The following is a 19,736-nucleotide window of genomic DNA, read 5'->3' on the forward strand; positions in this document are numbered from 1 at the left end:
GTTCCATGCTCTGTATTTTAAAGGATCTCATCACCTGTAATGCAGTGTTTTTACACCAACACAGCTGATTTATGATTTTTCTCATACAGCATTCAGAAGAGGTCCCAGAGATTCCTTGACCAGCAGAGGCATGGAGTATAATTTCTGACACGGATTAAGATTTTCAGTGCATCACTCATGGTCTCAAAGAGCATCTATCTGCTCTAGCTTCACAGATTTTTTTTAGAGTGCTCACATAGTGCTGAAAATTATTCCCAAGAATGTCAAACCCCTCTTTGCCACATTTGCATGAATTATTTTGCAACTGGCTCAAAACTTGAGCCCACACCAGTCACAAAAACTTTTGTTCTCTCTGCTCCCTTCATTGATCTGTCATAACCCATCCTGTTTGTCCCTCCAGCACCAGCCTCCACAAGCTGGAGGTGGCCTGGTGCCCCAGGTCACTCCCTGGGTGTCCCTGGGCCCTTCTGCCACTGCTCTGGCAGGGCTCAGGGGGAATTACTTGTGCTCAGAGGGCTTGGGAGCAGTTCCCTGCCTTTGCTGGGCTTCCTGAGTGAAGGTACAGGCTGATATGGGTGCTTGCAGTTTTAGGAGAGTCCCAGCCCAATAACACACCACTAAAACCATAAACAAAACTAATAACGATTGAAATGGGCTGGAATGGCAATAGCCTGCCACAGAGAGGTCACAACACTGTGTCCCCAGTGTGCACATAAGCCTGAGAAGGCTGTCACAGCCTATTTTAGCAATTGGTCCAGCAGAGCCACCACAAGGCACAGAGCTGTCACAGCCAGTGCCACGCAGGGACCCTGGCTGCTGGAGGACAGGGGACCTCTGCAGCAGGCATCCTACAGCCCAAAGCCTTCAGCAGGTTCCAAGGGGCCAAATTCAGCAGCAGTGGGTACAGTGGAGCATGCCAGGCCCCTTGTGAGCTGTCCATAGCCTCTGACTGATGGGCAAATACAGCCCAGGGCTCTGCAGTGGCAGAAGGGATGGCACAGGACTCGCTGCCACAGCCCCTTCCTGCCCTGCCAGTGCTCCCCTGCACACCCCATCTCCCTGGCCCACCACAGTGCTGTGGAGCTTTCTCTTTTTCAAAGCACACCCAGGATCCATGCATCAGTCCCAGCTGGGGGCTTGGTAGGTCAGCTGTGCTGTAAACTCTAGGGATGGCACAAAGGGAATAACCTGTGGTCAGCTGGCGCACACTGTTCTGTACATGCTTCACTGCTGCAGCTCATGCTACCTTTGGCTTCATTCTCAGCCCAGAATGACCTGGCTGTTTCCAAATCCCAATTCCAGCTGGGGAGTCATATTTATCCTAGAAAGCTTTTAATAGGTTATTTTCTCTGGCCTTGTGAATGGTGTGTGCACCCTCACAGCTCACCACAGCTGGAGGCATCCAGTGAGTCACATCAGCAAGCCTCACGTGGGGCGGAACCCAGGCTTGGGCTGGTGTGGCAAAGCACCCAGACTGCAAAGCAAGAAAAGGCAAACACCTTGTCATTGTGCAGAGGGCACTGCCACGAGTGCTGCAGAGACACCAGAGTTGAAACCAGGGTGAGCCAGCAAAGCCTTGTGCTTTCTGCACCCATCGCTCACGAGCAAGAAGAAATGTGGTCTGTAATGGGCAGGACTGCCCAACAATTGGCTCTTTGGGAGTTCCTGCAAATTCCAGTGAAATTCCCGAATTCCTGCCCTGACTTGTACGACCCAGTGATGAATGAATGCTGCCCAGGACCAGGCATGAAGGCTTCTTCATTCCTAAATATGAATCTAAAAGCTTATCAAAGCACATTCCCAGCATCTGCTCTCTCAAAAAAATCAACACAGGAATACTGCAAATCTTGGGTCCTTATGAGACTGAGATTTTCTGTACTTCTTGTTCAAGCAGGACTGGAATTACTCTACCACAAAAACAGCTTTATTGTGATAGAGAACGAGCTCAAGAGCTTACAAGGTATCACACACACATTGCAGAGCTCCAATTCCTTCAGTGCCTTATTTTTGAAAAGTCTTGGAAGTGGATGTCTCTAATTTTCTGAAAACAGACTTAAGATACCTTAAAAGAAGTGCTTGAAATCAAATGCAGAGTTTGCTACACCATCAGTAGTTAATGCAAGACTTAAGCAGTGACAAACTCTGGAAAGCAAATCAATTGTTGAAATTTAGGCAAACTAAGCAGAAAAAAAAATATGTAAAGCCTGTTCCCTAAAACCTGGTTTACATCCACTTTTGCTTCCAAGTGCGTGTGTATTAAGCAGGTCATAAAAGCATGCTGGGAAGCTGTTTGAATTCCTCTGGTGAGGAGTGCCAAAAGCTTTCTCCAAGCTCAGAACTAGAGCTAGTTAGAAAACAGGAAATGTTTTGCATAACATTTTTGCAAGCCAGGGAGCTGAACATTATCCATTATTAAGACAAACATGAAACAAGGGGGTTTTACCTCTGAGACAAGCAAATGTTGCATACAGGACTCCACCTTTAGAGGAAGGCCAAGGAAAAAAAAAAGCTCACTACTGACTACACCTAGTTTCAGCTAAAATTTTTTTTATGTGCTCCAGTCCTATTCCTTACTAATGGATTTTTTTTTTTTCCCCTGGGCGTCCAAGTAGTCAGGATGCACAAGATTTGTTCTCTATGGTCACCTAAAGAAAGCTGAAAGGACAAAGCCCCATGGGGGAGGTTTGCAGGCCCTGGAGTTCTCTGCTGGTTGTTTCTGAGCAGCAGCTCTGCCATCTCCATGGGCTCTCCAGCTCTCCCATTTCCTAATATAATCTTACATTACAGATCTGCCACGGAAGGAGTGATGACACAGATAACACACCAAAGACTTGAATAAACTAAATCCAGCATATGGTGCTCGTTTTCTGGCAGCCAGTCACACCAAGGAAGGGCAGGAATTCCAGCCCCAAAACAGTCCTGTCAGCAAGCACAGTGACAAGGGAATACTGCAAATACCTGGCTGGGAACAGCAGCCTCACTCAGCCCCACAACTGCTCCAGAGCTATCCTAAACAGGGAAGAAAATCAGAGTTTGGTGTGAGAGCAAAAATGGATCAATTTCAGTAAATAAAGCCACCAAGTGCCAATGAGAGGAATCCAGTCAGAGTTTCAGCCTGGTAATTTGGAGTCCTTTTTTGCAGAACTGTTCTGAGATGCATCCTGAGTTAGCTGAAAACATAGAAAACAGGTCCAAAATGCCTGCTTCCCAAGCCTCTCTGTGCCTCTGCATTATTAGTATATTATATATATAATATAGAAATATTAGCAATCCAATCTTAAAAATGCCTTGTGGTTTGTACCGGAATCCTTTAGCTGCAATCTGAAGGTGAAACATACAAAACAAAAAGTGAGTGGGGAAACAGCTGAAATTAACCATTCAATGGGCTGGGCTGAACTCTACAGGAAAAGGTCTGAGTACTGATTATGTGAATAAGTGCTGAGTAAATTTAAAAAAACAGGTCTCCAATTCTAATAATCTAGGCTTAACATTATGTAAAAAAGCTTTCATCCTGTAACAATGAAGTTCAGTAACAATACACACTGGTTTTAAATTTAAGGTAAGTACATAAGAAGGTGAAGCTTTGAGTGGTGCATGCTGTCTCTACACACTGAAATGTTTGTATAAATAAGTATACAAATCAGTATTCATAGCACCCTGAGCAGTTCATAAGTTTGAAGCCTTTCTACCAAATGTGAAGTCATGATAAAAACACTTAAACTGTCTGAGATGCAATAGTCCATCATCATGGAAACAGGAAAAAATACTCCAATTCACATGTTCAGAACCTGTGCTTGTCCTCCATACACTGTGTTGTTTCTCAGAATTTTTTAGGGTTTTTTAAATAATCACACTTGAGCACAGAGTGTGCTTTGAGCATAGTTTGCAGAAAGATGACAGGGATGGCCTTATCTTGTAAAGAAAAATAGGGAAAAAAGGAAGAGCTAGCACATATTTATTACCATATGGGCTTGGGAGATATTAGTTACAAGACAAGAATTCAACCCTGTAAACAGAGAAAAATAACTGTGGCAAGAGGAGCTGAACTGCCTCAGTCAGGAACAAAAAAGAAATACTGCCGCTGCAAATTAGAATCATAAATTCACAGTGAGATTTTACCAAAAGGTAAAATCTTTTATTTAGATAAAGAACACAAATGCTAAAACCCAAAGAGATGGAAGTTTCAGGCACAAGATAATGTCTTTTCTCCTGGACCCTGGATGCCTCTCAGTGGGACAAGCTCACAGGGTAGGCAGGAGATGCTTTAGCTGGGAAATGCTTTGGTGTTTTTTTCACCTGTTTATTCAAATGTCCATGCTGCTCTTGGTCACAACAGTAAAGCAGAGAAAAATGCAGAAAAAGGTATAACAAAGGAGAAAGAATACCTTCAGCAAAGTTCAAATTTCAATATCTAGACTTTAATGACTACAAATTGAGAAAACTTGAAGTATTCAGCATTGTACAAGCTATATATTCAGACTTGGAACTGCAGCTATATTTGTGTCAAGAAAAATATTGTCTGACAAGCACACAAAGGAGAAGAAACTAGTCCTTAAAAAAAAGGCAAAATTCCCATTGACTTCACCAGTCAAGACTAGGATTATAGTACATTTTGCTGCTTTCTGTTTCAGGAAGAAAGGAAAAAAAAAGCCCCAAAAGCTTGTTCAGCCCTACTGCTCTCCCTGGCTACAGTCACCCAACACTCTCTTCCTCCTCCAGGCACAGCCTCTCTGAGCCTGAGCTGCCCAGTCCCTCCCAGCAGCACACAGGAGCCCAGGACACAGCTGGAATGGGTTTGTGGGCTCTTCTTGCAAGAGTGAGGGAGCCAGCCTAAGCCAGAGACAGACCCCACACAAAACACTCCTGCATATGGGCAGAAAAAACATTTTATTCTAACTAAAGAGCACAAGAGCTCACACAGAATGTGTACACACTAATTAAGGTTAGCTCTTCTAAGCTTTCCTGAGATGTATCTAAAAACACAACTGCAGCTTTTCAAGTTATAAAGTGTTTAGATGTAACTGAAAGAGGCAAATCACATTCTAGACTCTTAAAGTGTGGAGAAGATGCTTGATTATCTGCATAACTCTGGCATACTTTTCTTGAGCTATGAAAGGATAAATCTTCCCCTCTCCCTTTGAAGTCTTTTTTTTTAAATAGCATCTTAAAGGTTTTGCATGTCCCTTCCTCCCCCTGCCTTGTAAAAGAACATAAGTATCCTAGGATTGCTGAGTTTAGAACATGTGATTTATAGAGATCTTTAAGTCTTCCCAGCAGCTGTTTTTCAAGCACTGTTCTTAAATCATAAATGATAGAATAAAATGAAACAAAAACCAAACAGAGGTCTGGGAAGAAAGTGTATTTGATCCTGCAAGACATTTCAGGAAAGCACTTAAGAATCCTCTTAATTAATAGGGATTATTCATTTCTGCAAAAGCAATGCCTAAACACTTAGCTGGGCTAGGCTGGAATCCTGGAAGTCTGTAATCATGACATCTCCCACTCCTGAATGCCACATCTTGGAGCAAATGCTGCAGCACTCCATCAGAGCACAGCATGGACAGGTTGGGGTTTTTTAATCAGAAAAACTGAAACAAATTTAGTTTTCAATTTCTCACACACAGAAACAGCAGCGTGGGCAGTGCCAAGCAAGACTTGTGTCAGATATTGAGACAATCCCTTTGTGGTGCCAGGGAGGACAAGGGACACCCAGACCTCCTCGTGCTCCAGGCTCTTCTGTGGTGGGCAGGGTTTGTGCCTTGTGCAGTTTCTGGAGCAGAAAGCCAATACCATCTCCACCCCAGAGCACCTCTGCAGGTGCCTGGATTTGTCCCCAGCTCATCCCCTGCCCAGCTGAGAGCCCTGTGAGACTGCAGGAGCACCAGGAGGGCTCAGTGGCTCTGCAGCCCCCAGCACATGGGCTCCCCGAGCCTTTCCTGGTGTGCCTCCCTCCTGGGAACAGGGCCATCCCAGCCTGGACACACGGGCCACCCCAGCCTGAGCCTTGCCCCTGCTCTGCACTGCCCCAGGCTCGCCCTTCCCATGCAGGGAGGAACAAGCACCAACACCTCACAGCAGTCAGCCTGTACCCAGCCATGGCACAGCTCTGCACAGGGGAAGGGCAGAGGGGAAGGGAGGCAGGGGGTTGGATTGGCAAGGCAGCCCCTGTGGCAGGGAGAAATGATGAGGAGGGCTCCATTGACATCAGAAGGCTAATCAATTACTTTATTATTCTATACTGTGTTACACTACATCTAAACAAACTGCACAAAGCCTCGTCACCGTCTCCCAACAGTCCTGACACACACGTGGATGCAATGGTCACCTGTGTTAAACAACCTCCAGAGCACATTCCACATCAGCACAACAAGAGGAGCAGCAATTGAGGCAAGGATTGCTTTTTTTTCCTCTTTCTAAGGTCCCTCGCTGTGATTCCCAGAAATATCCTTGGGAAGCTGTGCCTTGCTTTTCTCTGTGCAGGCAGCAGGGAGGGCACCAGCCCAACCCCAGCCCCAGCTGCAGAGCTGGGGCTGCTCAGGGCAGTACCCCAGGGTGGAGGGTGCTCCAGAGCTGGCAGCCCACTCCTCCAACTCCTGCTGCCCTGCCAGCAGGTGCTGGAGACATTCTGCCACCCTACACAAACCTCATTAACCTCCATCGTGCTCCTTTACCTGACAGCTCTGCCCTAGGAATAAGACACTGTTTTTCTCACCAAATTGAAGGAAGGAGCTTATCTCCCGTAAGAACATATTGATAAGCTTGAATGCCCTGAATTTGCTGCAGAGAAAAATATTCAAAGCATACAAATGTGACCAAAAGCAATAGCAAGGGTGGGCTTGCAGCAAAGATTTATATCTCACTGTGCTGGACCTCAGCCTCTCTCCTTCCTGTTTTCCTAAGTGCCAAGATTTCAGCTTTAGCACTTCATTTCTGTGAGGGAGGATATGTGCAATGAGCTTCTCTCCAGATACAACAAATACAAAGAAAATAAGGGTTTTACAGCTCTCTTTCCTTTGTCCCATAAATGCAGCGTGGCACTTGCTGGCTGCTGTCCCCCCCAGCCCAAAGCCAGGGGTCCCTGAGGGGCAGGGGGCTGCATTTGCCCTTTGTGCTGGAGCCACTGCAGCACCAACCAAAGCAGCTGCAGAGAGCTCTTCCTGGACCATGCCCAAGTGGAGCAGTTGCATGAAGGATTTCAGCAGCTTCCAAGGAAGAAATTCAAAGACATCAAGGCATGTGACAACCCTGGCAAACTGCTACAGTCTCCTTGGTGGAAAATTATGTTGAATATCGTTGTAAAAAGTGTCTCTTTCTCTTACCTACAGAAGATGATACAATTATGCCAGTGAGTTTAATCACACAATTCCCTTAAAGAAGCCAGAGCTCCCACTTAAAATACCTCCATTTATCCCCTTTCTAGTTAAAAACCCTAATAATTTATTTTTTGTAAATAATATCCAGAACCTTTGCACAAATTTAGTGCAAATGAGTGTAAACAGGCACAGCTCCACTGTAGTCAAGGTTACTAAACTGATGTGGAAATGCTCACTGGATAGAGAGCAAAAATATTTGCAGAAGTGCACCCTGGAAACCCTACAGACAAACAGGACCAAATTATTTTCAGCAACACAGCTGGACAACAGATAAAATCCACTGACAGCAACGCAAGGACTGTGATTTGCAGTGAGGTAACAAAGAACTTGGCTCATGTGTTTTTGTGGCTATCATTAAGAAAACAAATTCTTTGGCTAGGCTATAAAAACAACAGAATCTTTAAATAGGCATCATGCACAGGAAGTTGGGAGCATCACTGGATCAAGGAAGCCAGATCTTCTGCAGGGCAGCCTCACTGGGAAGCATGTAGCTGTGCTAATGTACAGCAGCTGAAGGCTGAACAGCCATCCCAGCAGTGCTCTTGGGGAGGAAACAGACTGGATTCATAAAGGAATTTTCATCTTCATGGTGTTTTAACAACTAATTTCTTCTGTTGCCTTTTGCCCAGGAATTAAATTCCAGATAATTTCAGTATGGGAGGTAATATAAAAGTGGACCCTCTTTGAAGGTTTTCAGGGGCAGTTATGGAAAGATGTCCACAAAACTCACCCACACAGGGTGGATACAGTTCCTACCCTCTTAGCAAATCAGTATAATTGACAAGGAAGCACCAGTTAGCAGGATGAGTGGTGATGGAATTCCCCCCCCAGTCAAGCCCCTCCTCTGGAGCCCCCCTGGCACTGGCTGGACTTTGTCCATGAAATCCATCTCCAAGGGTTGTTCCCAACCCTGGCAGCCAGGGACAACCAAGGCAGCACAGGAGCCCTGGAATTTTTGTCTTTCTGCCTAGGGAAAGGGCATGGAAAATCAGCCACTAATTCAATAGGCTATAGAGCTACAAATACATGCATGAAAAACACAGAGAACACCTTAAAGAAAAAAAGACTAAAACCAAAATTGCATCATTTCAGCCAATATCCCTAGGGTAACCAGACCCCTGGCTGCATTTCCAGTGGTATCTCAGCTTCAAATATGACAAGAAGTTGTTACCAGCTCTGACCAAAATTAAGATATATAAATGTATGTATAATGCACATTAATTCCTCTCTATTCATCAGGAATAGTATTTCCTGGAATACACATCCATCATCTGCCCTCCACTGAAACTACCTGCTCTATCCCAGAGTTCCACCTTCTCTGGCAAAAACCATGGAATGGCAGAAAGGCTTAAGTTGGAAGAGACTTGAAAATCATCCAGTTCCATCCCCCAGGTAGCTCAGAGCCCAATCCAGCCTGGCCTTGGGCACTGCCAGGGATCCAGGGGCAGCCCCAGCTGCTCTGGGCTCCTGTGCCAGGGCCTCAGCACTCTCTCAGGATTGCTCCTGTGTATCTCACCTGGATTTTCCCTCTCTCAGCTTGAGGCCATCAGTGCCTGTGCTGTCACTGCAGTTTCTGATGGGGAGTTCTGTGCTTCTGGCTGGCCCCTGCAGGCACTGGGAGGAAGGAGAGGCTTGGGCTGGGAGAGCCCCCAGACTCCCTCCTGCAACCCTGATCTGCACTGACAGCAAGAAGAACTTGATCTCCTAATGCAGATTTCAGTTCTAGGGTATGGATCCCAAAATTGCAGGGAAAGAAAACCCCCAGGATGGTTTTCCTCTGCCTGCCCTTGAGTGAGTGCTGCCTGCCCCCATCAGCACCCCTGCACAGAGGGCTTCTCCCAGGCCAGATCCTCTCTCCATCCCAGCAGCAATTCCAGCACACACAGAGCACACTGTGCCTGCTCTCCTGGGACTCACCCCACCCTCTACCAGTCACTCCCCCTGAGACTGGTATGAAAATTTCACCTTTTCAGCTTGGTGGGCTTTTCCCTCTGCACCTATTCCTGAGCTAAACCACAGCCACTGGAGCTGAAATGCCATGTGCCTGCAAGGCAGAATGTTCTTACAGAAAATTTGTGTGGGACAGACACCACCAGACTCAAACTATGAACAAGCTCTTAAAATGCAAATGCAAAAGCCCCTTTTGTATTACCTGCAGCACAAACAAAATACAATTCAAACTTCAACTGCTCATAACTGAAAAAGACAAATGTAGATTATCATTGTACAATGCTGGATTAATGGTCCAGATATGCAATAATACTCTACACGTGTCTCAGCTCCCAGTGATGCAACTCTATAAACCCATTAAAAGGCTATTTCTATAAAATAAACAATCCCATAATTAAGCTGACTTTTCCAATTTCTGTTCATTTAAGAGGATGTTTTAATAACTTGGGACTAAGACTGTACATATCTAGCCTGCCTGGTCATGTCATGATCCTCAGAAAATGACCATACCCAGCAGTACTAGGTTCCTCTCCTAAAGGTGTTTACACACTGTTTTAGGTGCCTTAAGTATCTACTGAACAAACCCAAAGTGGCAGTAAGCTGTTTGCTACGTCTGTGCACAACCAGCTCCCTTCACCAGCAAGCCCAGCTCGAGTTTTATAGCAAGACCAAGGTCACAGACAGAACCTGGCTACTCTCTTGGGGGTTTTTTGTTTGGTTTTTCCTTCCCACATCCAGAGAAAACCCTCTTAATAGGACATTTTGCAACAGCATTTCTTGCTTGGATGCCCAAAAGAATTCCAGGGGCTAAAGAGCTCAAATACCTGACTTTGTGCCTGGAAGTGCCACCAGTACTATGGACCAGGTTTTCCATTTGCCATTGGGGATGGCAGGTGCCTTCTACTCCCTTTTAGGCAGATTCTGCTTTTAAAACATACCAGTCAGGGGGAACATTGCAATATTCTGCCCCAGACTTTACAATGTCAGCTCAGAACTTACACATGTGAGCAAGCAGCAGTGAACTTGCTGTTTTTAAAGGGGAGAAAGAAGTGAAGAGTGATTCTCCTCCCACAGAAATAACGTGCACAAGTTCCCAAGAGCTCGGCATAACTTGGAGAAGACTCAGAAGACGTTTTTCCTCCTCTGCTACTGGGAAAAAGTAACTTGCAGCTCTGCCAGAAGCTGCGAGTCCCAGCAGGTACCTTGGGCCCTGCAGCCTGGCCTTTGCAGTGACCTCAGAGCACTCCAATCTCCACAGCCACAGAGCTGCTGTGCCTCTCACCCCACAGAGGTGACCACCAGGCAGAGCTCTGCTCTGATTCACCTCCAAAAATGATTCTAAAGATTGACTTTCAGTTTATTCTTCTGGCCTACAACAAGAGCCAGATCTTAAGCTCAAAATGGGTTCATAGACATCAGTGCATACCTTTGATGACTTGATAAAAAGCACCATTTTCATAGAAAAATAAGGAATAAAAGATCACAGGCAGTAACCACATTATTTAACTAACTTGTACTGGATTACACTTTACGGGTATGTCCATCACCTGGCAGCACAATTTTCTGTGGCTGTGAAGAACAGTTTATTTGGAAGAGGAATTCAATAGAATATGTCTTTTCCAGAAAAACTGTGTGCCATCAGTATTATTTTGTAGGAGTTTATCCACTAAAGAAAGAATTTATGGCAGTTTAATTCCCTGAGTTAAAGGGGAGAGAAATGTAAATGATGCTGCAAAGGTAACTAGGCTACCAAGAAGCAGATGGCTTTAATTACCTATTTACAGGATTGTTTATACTGGGAATTTGAAAGAGACACACAGTTTAGAAACAATACTCATTGTGGGAATACTCTGTACATTTTAATTAAGCTGGATTTTAAACGGGAATAAAATGAGATTATTGAATGCTACCCAAACTCAAATTGAAACCTGAAAACCACGTGTGCCTTGCACACAAACATTGTGTGATGTCAGACCTGCACCAGGATGCACAAACCCATACCTGCCAAGACTCCCCCTTGTTTCTGCTCCAGTCCTGCCCAGAGGCCAGGCTGTGGGGCAGCACCAGGCACAGAGGAGCCAGGCTCACATTTGCTTCTGAGCTCAGCAGAGCTGAGGTTAATTTACACTCTCGTGCAGGACCTCAGTGACCTGAGCCTCCTTTCCCTGAGCACCTTTCAGCAGTGCCAGAGCCCACAGCAGAGAGGCACCTCCAGCCCCCAGGTGAGCTCCTGCTGGCCTGGCCCACCCTAATTTGGGGTGAAGTTACCTGGAGCTCACTGAGGGGCTCGCAGCAGTGCTGGAGGGGAAGGTTCCACCCAGAAGTGTTGCTGGCCTCTCACCTGCTCCCAGACATTTCCCATCTCCCCTCAGCAGCTGGCTGACCCCTCAAGGAGTGAGCCACTAACCAGACTCAAAAGTGACCCAGCCAGAAGAAAAAGTTGGTATTGTTTTTGGTTTTTTTTTCCCCAGAGGCAGCAGCAGGAGCAGGCAGCCCTCCCTGCAGCAGAGGAAAGCAAAGCTGCTGCCCATGCGACACCAGGGGGGTCCCACCAGAAGCTGCAGGACACCTGGAACAGCAGGGCCCTGAGGCTGCCCAGGCTCTCCATTCAGGGGTGCTTCCCTTCAGGTCTCCTGTCCCACGGGTTCCTCCGAGTGCTTTCATGGTGCCAACGTGGGCACAGAGAGCGGCAACCACGCTGGCAGCAGCTGAGCCAACCAGCCCCAGGGTGCCCAGCCCTGCACATCCCCCAGCACACCAAATCCCAGGAAAAAGGTGCTCACTTGGAGCACTCCAACTCGCACCACCTCTCAACACAGCAGTCTAAAATTACTCTTTAAATTAAGCTGGTTAACCAATGCCAGGCATTATCTACAACTCAGGCCCACAATGAGCCCTTTTTTATAATCAAGATCAAGTATAAGGAGCAAAAACACACTAATAATTTAAGTGAGCAAATTATGTCTGCACAGAAAATACGCTTAAGGAAGGGCCACTCAGCTTCAGTGACTCAGTACAAACAAACCCCTGGGGCAAAGAATAATTACAGAACACTGTCTACAAATGAAGAGAATAACCAAGTCAAGACAAAATCCAAATGTGTGGCAGAGGCTCTGAGGTGCTCCTAGGTCAGAATAAGAAAAGACATATCAAAGATTTTGCATATGAGACAGAGCAAGAGCAGCAGAAGCCCAACCTCTTTGCATTTCCTGGAAAAACTGGAAATATTCATGACTCCACAGAGAAAAAGCCTGAGCCAAGACATACTATTAGAAAGAGAGAAGGTCACCAGGAATTTCCCTGCCAGTTTGTGGTATAACATACCCTCCACGTATTCTGCCTGACATGAAGCACTTCCATCAGCCCCCAGAACAGAGGTGCACACCAGAAAGGGACAGCAATTGTTCTTTGGGACTCCACAAATGTGAATTGAAAATTCCTCTCTTCAAGCTGCTGTAGGCTCTGGAGGCCATGATGTTAATACTCAGTTACTTCTGTCTGATGTCTCCGCAGGATGAACCTAAACTCGGTGTCCATGACATTTTCTGCCCTCACAGACTCCCTGCACACAGCTGCACCTTGCTCTGGGGTGAAGACCACAGCAGGGAGACCTCGGCCAGTTCTAGAAGTGCTCACTGTGAGGGTCTGCTCCCACACCAGGCTGCTACACACACATGGATCCGAGATCACCTGAAAATTCCTCACAAAACAGGAGATTTTAGTCTCACGTGTAAGCAATCTAACAAAATTAAAAGGGAAAAATAAGTCTAACAGGCATCTGAAGCTTAGCCCAGTATTTTTGCCATTGCCAATAAAAGGGATTATAGCAACAAGGGGATTGAGTTATTTCCTTTGTCCTGTAAAGTTGGAATGCTCCAACTTGCTGACATTGCTGTGAAGGACTGCAGGAGGTGCACAACCTCAAACTGGGTCCATCCCACATTGTTAAACCACGTTAGAGCTCCATGGAACACCACGGAGCTGCAGCAGCCTGGGCCAGCTGGGGGCCCACTCCACATGAAAAACCCTGGCCAGAAGATGGAAGGGCAGAATTTCCACTGCATACAACAGGACTGGATGCTGTCACTGACATACATAACACATAACATGTGAAATGTTATGGTTTTTAATCAGTGACCAGTTCCCAAGGCTTATCTCTATCACACTTACAGATTTCAGGTACAGGTTTACTGTCCATTTTACTTATAAACATTGGCTTTGTATAATTTTTTTAATATTTTATTCGCCCTGCCAAAACCATTTTTTTGGCATACTGACTGCAGCCTTCTGGACTATCCTAATCCCTGAGAAGACTGAGACACAGAACTAACTAAAATTGTCTAGTACAGCCAACACTGTGCTTAAAATAGTTTCCCATGCTTTTAATCTATTTTTACTGGCTAGGGCAGGATTTAATCCTTCAGTTACAGGGTTGTGCCTTAGATTTTATTTTTAAATGTGTTAGAAACTTTTAAATATCTGTTTTACTACATGTATTTTCTGATGCATGTTAGATAACTTCAAACCAATATAAAATTAGGAGACACGAGTTAGTCCTCAGCAAGCAGAAATACCTCATAACTTGTCTTTTCCAGAAGGGTGCCTTACACTGAAAGTCTGATTATCTTCATATCAATGTGTGGTTATCCCTGGAGGACATCCATGCTTGTAATGCATGGCCACCAATGCCTCTGCACTGCGGTTTATTCTTTTTTTTTTTCCCACAAACCAGTTGCCCACAGTGCCATTTGTATCCACCTTATGCTACTAGAAAAACCAAATTAATTGTAGTTATTTAAATATATGTATAAGTGGTCAGAAGTTGGCTCTGGTTCCTGTTGGCTCTCTGTTCAGCTATGGCAATGGATGAGAGCAAAGACTTGCAGGAATATCTCAGTAGCAATGCAACCAATTTTAGGATTATCTGGAGGACAGAACTATCAAAGGGCATAGACAGTGACAGAAGTTATGCCCCTCAAGTCCCTTACTTGTATTTAAAAGTGCAGGCTCATTCAGTCTTAATGTCCAGAAGCTGTGGGATTTTTGGTTTTTGCTCACCAAGCAGTAGCAATTTGGAATAACTTTATGGAGCTTGCAATTAAATTTTAGTGTTTGAAACGTTTCCCCTTTCAAGGCAAACAGAGGATGAAACCCCGAGAGCAGGACCCAGGGCTGGAATGCAGTACCAGGACTGGGCAGACACAAAGCTCATGGTGTCTGACCCAGCACACACAAACCAGCCCCTGCACATCATGTCTGATACATGACATGTATCAGGAGGGTTTTGTAAGTGATGCCCCACAGAGGAGAGCCTGGACATCAACCACAGGAAACTGAAACAAGAGCTGGAGACCTGCCCCAGGGCTCCTTGCAGCTCTGCAGCAGCAGGCAGGGAAACAGGAGGTGCCAGAGCCTCCAGGGGCTACCCCGGGGGCTGTGCCCTTCCCACAGTCCCACAAAGGCACAGAAATTCAGCTTTGCCTGCTCCAGAGAGCAGGAGGGCATTCCCTGTGCCACAGACCACCCAGGGCCAAGGATGCACAAAGCCAAACCCTGGCCATCCTCCCTTCCCCAGTGAAATGGCACACAGGAGGCTCAGCCCCCTTCCCTCTGGGTTCCAGCAGGAGAATTGTTCCATTTGGTACCACAGCAGCCGAACCTTGCACTGAAGGGTCTCAGGTGAAATTCCTGCTCTAGAGAGGGTGAGAGTGAAGTCTGAGTCTGCTCCTCATGGCTGGAAAGCCAGCCCTGATAACACGAACCTTGGTCGTCTCCTCTAAGCTCACAAAGTTTAAAGTACACTGGCATTTTTACTTCTAGCAAGAGACAAGGTTGTTTATTCTGAGCCCTACACACATTAACAACATTTATTTGAGAGAGTTGTCCTTAAATAACTTCACTTTCAGCTCCTCCTCAAAGCTGGGCAGGTAATGCCAGCCTCTATCAGAAGTACAAGAGTGGCTTAATTAATTTTTTATAAATCCATTTGAGATGTCAGAAGTACTACTTAAATATCAAAAGCTCAGTATGAGCTTCTTCTAGCCTATTAGAAGTGGAAAAGTAATTTTCTCCAGATTTGAGGAATCCTCTAGAAGTGATCCATGACTGAAATTATGAGACATCAGTGATGTCTACACAACTAATAGGCAGGCAAACAAGCCTACAACTCCCATTAAATATTTATTAAGGTTTTATTAATTTACAAGTACATACTCATTAGGAAAACTCCTACATTTCTAACACTTGACAAGCAGTGCCTCTAGCATAACACTGTAACTGGGACCTGTGATCAAAGATATCTGCCTCAAACATATTGGATCCTAATAATAAAGTTAACCATTAGAAACAATACCAGTTATTGAAACAGACTTGTAAATTAGTCACTGGAATATCAAAAAGTCACTTACATGTAGCATATGCATGAGTCAGAGATGCCCTTTTCCTGCAGATCCTTCGCATGTACAAAAAGCAGGGCTGCTTCTGCCAGACAAGTTCAGCAGCTTTTGCTTTGTCACTGTGTGGACCCGATTGTAATTTGACATCTTTTTGGAATTAGATTTGTCTCTTACATCAAATTCCTTCCTGGGATTTTTACAAGGTCAAGGGATGGAGGGAGAGGTGTTTGCTCAATTTTAGGGACACTTTATTTTCTCCTCATGTGCTTTCCATTTACTTCTGGTAATTGAAAGAGGAAAGAAGACTTCAAGAAATTTTTTTTTAAATACAATTGCATAAAAATGCAGAGTACTTTCTTTAATTATTAAAATGAGAACAATTTAACAATTTCCCAAAAACTAGCAGGAACGCTTGCTGTCTTCTTACAGGTTCCAAAACTGCCCCAGTGGCTGCTGGGTTACAGCTTAATCTGTGGGGCAGTTATAACTAAATATTCTTGCAGGAAGCACTTAAAAATAGCTACTAGTTTCCATTTGTAGAAATGTAAATTTACCTGATTATGGAAGAGCAAAGCTGCTCACAGAACATCTAAAATACAGCTGATCACTCACTACAAGCAAATTAAAAGCTGATGCTAACATTTGTGTGCCCTGGATATGTAAAACACTGCATACAACAAATGCCAAGTATAAACCTGATAATATTTGTTAGTTACAAATGAAAGAATACTCCTACGTTTCTTTGTGACTCTTCTCTCATTGTTTCAGGTTAACATACTGCTTTGCTTAAAAAGATAGATTGTAGGTAAGGGGAAAAAACCCTTCATTTCAGCCTTAAATAAATACATATAAAACACAGCCTCATGTAGGAGAGCTTTCTTCACAGCAGACCAGTAACAGGGACACACTTGGCTTATGCCTTATAAGCAGATATACAAATATGCATATTTATTTTACTACCTCCAAAATATCTGATGCTCCCAGACTAATGCACCCATAATCATGCTTCCTAGAAAATGAGGCTCTAATAATTTTATTAGTCAACCAAATCTGGAACTGTGGCTTCAGGCTCTCTCTCTTTCCCAGTCCTTAAAGCGCAGAAAAATAATCATGATTTGTAAAATTAAGAAGACTTTTAAAGCAACTTTTTTAAAAACCAACTTCCCGCACACAAAAAAAGAGAACAAAAAGACTAAAAAGTGATTTTGCTTCCTCATTGGTTTAATAAATGCAAAACCAAGCTGCTAACAACACACATTTTTAAACCATGTAACAATCAATGCTGCAGAAGTGACTGGCAGCTCACGTGCACTGACTTCAAGGTGATGGAGATATCCCCAGGAAGTTGGCTTTAATAATGAGCATGTATTTAATAATTTTTCCCATAGAAAATCTTGGCCCAGGCTTCTCCTAAGTGTCAGTGCAATGGAAGTTGTGCCCTGATTTCTGCCTGAGAAAAGATGCCTTTCTTCTCCTGTGCAAGCAGGGACTCCATCTCCCTGCTGCTGGAGCATACCTTCATCTCCTTCCACCCATAATTAAGGCTGACTTATCTTATGTGGGCCCTTCACCTCTTGTTTAACAAGAGCAGCCTGCTAAAATAGCTGAGAGGTTTACAGGAAGGAAGCAGTTAAATGATAAAAATGTGAAATGTTATGCAGCAAGCTGTGTACAATTAACTAGAATTCAAATATACACCTTGTTCCAATCCAAGCCATTTATGAGATAAAAATAGTCTGCAAGAAGAATGTCATGATTAATGAGGTGAGACTCCAGCTAATTACTGTTTCCTCCAGAAGTAATTAGGTTGGCATTGCTAATCAAGATGAATGAACACTCTGACCCGCTTTTTTAAATGTAAAACTATGAGCTGCAGCAGCAATAACATCATTTAGTTCAGGCAATGTAGTCTTTATTAGGCTTGTAGTTTGATTAAATTCTTTTGTTATACCAGGCTTTCCACACATGAACAGATGAATGCTGTGATGTTCAAAGAGTTTGTCACCCCCAATTAAAGACTGAAAAGGCTTGTTCAATTCACGGGGCAGTACACAGGACAGCTCTAAATTGATAGCTTTTAAGTGGGGGATAACTGGGGGAGTCAGAGGGTTTCCCATCTGCAAGAGGATCCCTCCCTCCTTCCACAGTCTCCTGTCATAGTAGTGGAAAATTAGTAGCAGCTATTCTTGTACTGATTGCATTAGGCAGCACTCATTTCATCCCAGCACCTTTTCATACACAACTGCACAGCTTCACTTTGTAAAAGTGCACCCATCATGAGTTATTTGCTGCTCTGTGTGTGACTGTGGCCCTCTGTACCGAGCCCCAGAGCAGCCTCGTGTCCCAGCTTCCCATCACAGCTACACAATTCCACCTGGGAAGGAGGCTGGGAAAGTGACACCTGAATGATGCAGAGATACAGCATGTTATAGTGCAGTTAACACCTGGTACTTTCCTTTTTTACCTCTTACAGGCAGATAAAGCACCCCCTCTTAACCAGGATTTATTGCAGCCAAACATCAAGGTCCAAATTTCCAGCTAGCACTTGTAATTTGAAGCATAAACGAGTGGGTAATATTCCTGCAGCGGTAAACTCTCTAGGAAACCAGGAAAGAAACATCCACCATTCCTAAGAGCTGCATTTCCCCCTCATGGCTGTAGGCAGGACTTGGTGTGGTCACCCTCTACCTCCTTTCAGCGCTTCAACAAGAAAACCTACAAGTGTAGAAAGTTATTTAAAAACGCAAAACCAGTAAAACACACTCCCTATGGCTGCACACCTTGTTTCTCAGGTAGGCATGCTGAGCTCACAAATCACAGTTACTTATGTTGGAAAGACCTCCGAGGTCACCAACCAACCTTTAACCCAGCACCACCCTCATTCACCACCACACCACAATCCTGAGTGCCACATCCAAACACCTTCTGAAAACTACTCTGGGCAGCTGGTTTCAATAATTTACCAAAATTTCAGTGTAGAAGTTTTTCCTTATGTTCAATCTCAAACTCTCCTGGTACAATTTGAGGCCATTATCTCTCATCATTTTCACCTGCTGCTTGGCAAAAGAGACTGATCTCCCTCTGCTGCTCCCCTCCTTCCTTTTATAGGTCCCTTTCAAGGAGTTGTAAAGAGCCACAAAGGCCCCTTCTGAGGCTCATTTTCTCCAGAATAAACACCCCCAGCTCCTTCAAACTCACCTCATAAAACCTGTGCTCCAGATCTGTCCCCATCTCTGTCACCCTTCTCTGGACACACTCCAGCACCCCAATGTCTTCCTTGCAATTTGGACTTTGCAGTCCCAAAACCAAAGAGAGGATTCAAAGTACAGCTGTGTCACAGCACATGTCACAGTTGAGACGGCCATAATACACAGAATATCCACACACAATTTCAGAACCCCAAACACAGTAACCCCAAACACAGTAACCCCAAACCTCTTCAGAAGGCTTCAGGCACCTGCCCACAAACAGGAACACCATTCCACTCCAGAAGGCTGCAGCATCTGCCCTCCTTGTCCCTCAGCCCAGCCTTTTATACCCCCAAGTCAATGCCCTGCACCTGTGAGCCCTGTGTGCCCTCTGTGGTTGGTCAGTGCCCCTGGGCACTCCATGGCTCGTTCCCTGCAATGCTGCTCACCTGTGCTGCACAGCTGGAGCCACTCAGGGATGAGCCACAGCCCCACCCCAAGCACCACAAACCCTGTGCCTGCACAGGTGCTCCGGTCTCCTCACAGCCCAGGGAGAGGAGTGAAAGGACAGGCTTCAGACACTGTGCTGTGACCCGTGCTGACCCCAGTAAGCAAGGCTGAGTGTTTCTCCATTAATGCAGTTCCTGTGTTCCTGGTTATCAGTTACACAGGTACAAGGTTACCTTCCACAGGGTATCATGTACACAGGTTATCAATTACCTGTGCAGCCCCTAAAAGTCACTTCTGAGCTGCTACATGCTGAAGTAACTCCAGTGATTTACTCATGGAAGTTTTATTGACCCGCACAAGCTGCTAATTCACTTTTACTG

General features: G+C 45.0%; 1 long non-coding RNA gene across 2 annotated transcripts in view; it reads right to left on the reverse strand.

The window, feature by feature from the left end:
- LOC135301173 (uncharacterized) overlaps nt 1-19,220 on the reverse strand; it is a 144,016-nt gene extending 124,796 nt beyond the window's left edge. For both annotated transcript variants that reach the window (XR_010362915.1, XR_010362914.1), the window contains exon 1: nt 19,154-19,220. This is a non-coding gene — a long non-coding RNA (uncharacterized LOC135301173). The remainder of the gene's footprint in view (nt 1-19,153) is intronic.
- Between the last annotated feature and the right edge of the window lie 516 nt (nt 19,221-19,736).

Source organism: Passer domesticus, chromosome 5 (genome assembly GCF_036417665.1).
Source record: "Passer domesticus isolate bPasDom1 chromosome 5, bPasDom1.hap1, whole genome shotgun sequence".
Lineage (NCBI taxonomy): Eukaryota > Metazoa > Chordata > Aves > Passeriformes > Passeridae > Passer > Passer domesticus.